The sequence below is a fragment of the Athene cunicularia genome (genome assembly GCF_003259725.1).
Source record: "Athene cunicularia isolate RWA chromosome 5 unlocalized genomic scaffold, athCun1 chr5_part1, whole genome shotgun sequence".
Taxonomy (NCBI): Eukaryota; Metazoa; Chordata; class Aves; order Strigiformes; family Strigidae; genus Athene; species Athene cunicularia.
The window spans coordinates 6076710-6081152 of record NW_020799101.1 but is presented as its reverse complement, the minus strand read 5'-3'; positions in this window follow the sequence as shown (position 1 = coordinate 6081152).

The window sequence follows — 4443 nt, the reverse complement described above, 5'->3', positions numbered from 1 at the left end:
GGGTGTGACGGCGGCCGGCGGGGCTTCTGCTCACGGCTCCTCAGCGCGGTAACAGCCATGGCCTGGGCTCGCCAGGCGCAGCGGGGCCTCACAGCCCCTCTAGGACCGGGACGCAGCGGCCCCTGACCGCGGGGGGCCCGACAGGCGAGCTCGAGGTCGTGGGACAGGAGATGCTGCCTCGGCTAGTGCCAGCACCGGCCTCTTCTCCCTCCCTCTCCACCGGCCTTGGGGGGGTAGGTTGGCACCCACCTCCACACCCCTCGCAGGGCAGTACCTCAAGGCAGTGGTCAGGACTGAATTAATCTCGAGGATCTGCCCGTGGAATAAGAGCCCAAATGGGTGCTGTGAAAGGACGCACCATTTTATGAGTTCTTTTCAGTTGTAGGTGACTAGAAAATTCCTGCACAGCAGTAAGTGCAGAGAGCAATTGATAGAGTCAGGTTAAGACCCTTCCCCTGAGCATGCGTAGTACTACAAGCATTAGGTAACCCGCATTAGAAGTGTGTGATAATCACTAACCGATCAGTATCTGATAGGCGTGTTACAGAAAAGTACTAACTTCTGATTTTTGTGTGTAAAAGGAGCGTGAAAACCTGCTCTTGGTGTGCTTGACGTGTGGAAAAGTCCACCGAGCACCCAGGCCTGAATAAATACAGTATCTCTCCTGAGTGTGTTAAGATGGGCTTATTGCACAACGGCCACGAATCTGCTTTTCGGCTAACACAATGACCACGTTTATTCCCATCGGGAGGAAAACTGAGTATCACGGTAATGGATCCAGTTATTTGCTGATGCAAGAGCTGTTTCAAGAGAGCCCCCAGCTCCTGCAGAACTCGGTGGAGCTGCAAACAGCAGCAGCTTTGCACTGGCTCCAACTGGCACCGAAAGACAGTAGGAAGACAGCAAGTTCATAACGATGTTTCCCCAGACTCATATTCCAGCTAGAAAGGTGTCTTTGCATTTATACACTATGTTTGGGTTTGAGTATTGCTTCTCAGTTACCTGAAGGAGCTTGCCTCGGTGTCTTCAGTGCTGTCATTTTAGAATTTTGGCTCAGAATGTAACCTTAATGAAGTCTGGTGGCATGGAAACCGTAAGTCCAGTACACCACTCGCTGGGAGCAGTCCTACAGCAGCACCACTCCGTGGGCTTACTCCTGGCCTACAGCCTTACTGCAAGGCTGAGGAGCCAGGGGAAGCAAAGTGAGCTGCAGCAGGAACGTGAGGAGGGAAGGAAAACAGCACTTCTTCTTTTTCCTCCTTCTGAAGAGCTGTACGACTTCATTATTATTTAATTAACAGCATTATTACCTTCTTTAATCAACATTTGACTTCTTCCCTGGCAAATACATCATGCCCCACAGTAATTTGAAGGTACGATTATCTTTAAAGTCTTCAAAGCCGGCTGAGGCTGCAGCATCTACGTTTTCTTGGAGTGCTCTTGGTATCTCCTGGGAGCAAAGCACCACGCCCTTGCAGCACACCAGGCAGGAGGAGGGAGTGAGCGGCCACCACTTCCAGGGCACTTTAAAGGCTTTTGCATTGAGCGCTGCCATAAAATAATAGGAAACCTTTATAAATAAAAATGGATTTTCACCATATTTGCCAGTTTGTCCTGTCGTTGAATGATGTTTTAGTAGTGATTTAACTGACCTGTAGCTTAAGTTTTTACAAATATTATTCACTTCTCTCTGAACCACATCTGCTTACTGGAGAGTCTGCTTTATGAGCTGATTTGTAGAGCATCTCTATACTGCTGTGAGGAAGCAGGATGATTTACTTCTTTATACAAGCCTGCCATCTAGGCAAATCTTTGTTATAAGTTACTATAAAAAGGTTAGTGTTTGCTTTAGTCTCTCTTTAAGCCCGGTTTTACTGATCATTTATACATGTGTATTTATCTGAGCAGTCAGTACTTCACTATTTATAGAGAAGAAAAATAGTTCCTGTTCACACCACGTGTCTTCTGACCCAGTTGAAGATGCAGTTGAGGCCAATACACTGGGCCTGGCTGGAAGCTTCATTACAGCCTATTTATTTTATTCCAGTGATCTAAAGGGAATAAAAAACCTAGTAAGTAGAGTCCTTCCTTCTCCTTTTCCTTCACCCCTCCCAAAGCAGTGTGTGAGCACTGCGGGCTGCAGAATTGCCTGGTGCGACACTGTCATCTTTAAATCCCAGGCAGAGAGTGTGTCTTTGGGGAAGAGAAGCTGTTGCACTGCTGTACTTTGACTTTACATTTTTTTCTTATTGGAACAAGCCCTGTTGGCAGTCACTGCAACCTTTGGGCTGCTCACAGGCTGACCAAACAGAACTGCCTTTGAAAATAGGATACTGTGGAAGTGTCTTAAAGCTATCTCTTCCTGCAGGGAGGAGGGAAGGCCTGAGAAAGACCTCAAGAAGCCAAGTGCAGCAGCACCAGCTCAATGTGGCTCACACTAAGTTTGCGACAGAAGGATCTTATCAAGCAAATCTCTCCATGTTTATCTACAGCACTATCACCTTCAGTGACAAGGGACATGCCCACGGCTGTATCAGTCTGCATGACCCAGGTGGCAGGAGGTTCCCTGTACTGTGCAGATACAGAGTAAGGACCAGTCCCTGTCCCAAAGCACAAATATTCCCAGTAAACAAGAAGACTGAAGGTGAAACAAAATGTCCAGGCAGAAGAATAACAGCAGGTCACAGGGCTGCAGGAAAGCCAGAGCTGTTGAATTATGTTGTCTGCTCTACTGACAGCCAGAAACCACAGCTATCACAACTTGGAGCAGAACCACTTCAGATCCCTTCTTCAAAATAAAGATCCCACCATTCCCGGAGGATCTGAACTGAATCAGGCTCTTTCTGCCAGGCTCTGATGTAAGGGAGATTTTTGACAGAGTTCCCAAACATGAACCCTCTTGCTGCATCTTGCTGCAGAGGAGGTTTCTGCTCCAGACGGATCATAGCCTGATCCAGATAGCCCATGTGGCTTCCCCCTGAAGGGCAGTTTTCCTGGTGTATGAGCTAAGATAAAGAAGTAATTTTGGTTATTGCTTAGATATTGACATGGTGGGTAACATAAGTAAAGGTGTGCAGGACAGCTAGGTGACCTCTGCCCGATTAACCCATCACAGGCTGGCTGACATCTGGTGTACAGAGCTGCATGCATATATATTCACAGGTATGTAGACAAATCATTAATTCCTGGCTGCTTTGCATCAAAGAGACTGTAGAGATAGTCGTCAGGCACTGTTCCCCAAGATTATTTCATTTGCTCTTTGCTAACTTCAAGATGCATGAGAAGAGGTTCACAAGTAGGTCACACAGGGTTTCTTAACCTCCTTCTTCACTCAGATGGATTCTGCTCCCCACTGATGAATCTTTTCCAGAAAGTCAATATTGCAGCCAGGTCAGGTCTTCGGGCTCTGCTGCAGGGGCCACGCACTCCTGGTGTGCACCTGCAGTGTTCTCACTTTGGATCAGGATTTCTGCCTGGATTTTTGATGCAAGCAATCTGTGGACTTTTGCAAGAGGACACTGCAGGTCTGAACCTGTGTCCTTGGTGCTGTTGATTGCCAAGAGAAAGTGCAGGACTGAGTTCTTTCCTATAGAGCCTGAGACCAAAGCTTTTCATCACTGGTTCTGTGTACCAGCATGAGCTGGATCATCATCATATGCAAATAATCCCCCTCCTGAATATGCACTTTTTAAGTGCCATTTTGAAAATCTTTCCTTTGATTTTTTTTTTATTTCTCGGTGATTGATTTTTAAATGACTAGGTATTTGTGAGGAGTATGGATGTTTATCTTAGTTAGACTGCTGTAACAAAGCTGCTGAATGGAGTTTGGACCAGCAAAAGCAATCCACCCTTTCTCTCTGTCTAAGCATCAATCTTTCGCTCTGCCCAATATCTCTGTTGTGCCGGTTGCCAACATTCCCCTCTCCTGTACAGCCGGGAACAGGCCCCAATCCTGCCTAGTCAACTGGAAAACAATAAGTCCATTCATGTGCATGGTTATTCACTGGCATAAATGTTTGCATAGATACAGACTGACTGGGACAGGCCTCTGTCATTTAGATGGTTCTACAAGATGGCTTTTTACAATACTAGTATTTTTAACCCATTCATTAACCAGCTATAGGGACAGATTCTTAGCTGGAGTGTGGTAGCACTATGCAAAATGGCCTCAGTTTGGCATCCTTGTTTTATACCATCTGGATAATTTTTCCAGTATTTTTACCCACAACATAGTCCTGTGTACCAACATAACATTTACTTCTATGGAATTTACTAATATAAAACCCTATATGCATTTAACGCTCCTTTTCGGAATGTGCAGTATGGCCTTTTCCAGTCATCCTCTTTTATTCCCCTGCTATGCCACAAAAATTATTTTCTTTTTATTATGTATCCAAAATTGTACAGCTATTTTTAATTTATGACCCTTATAACTTGGGGGGG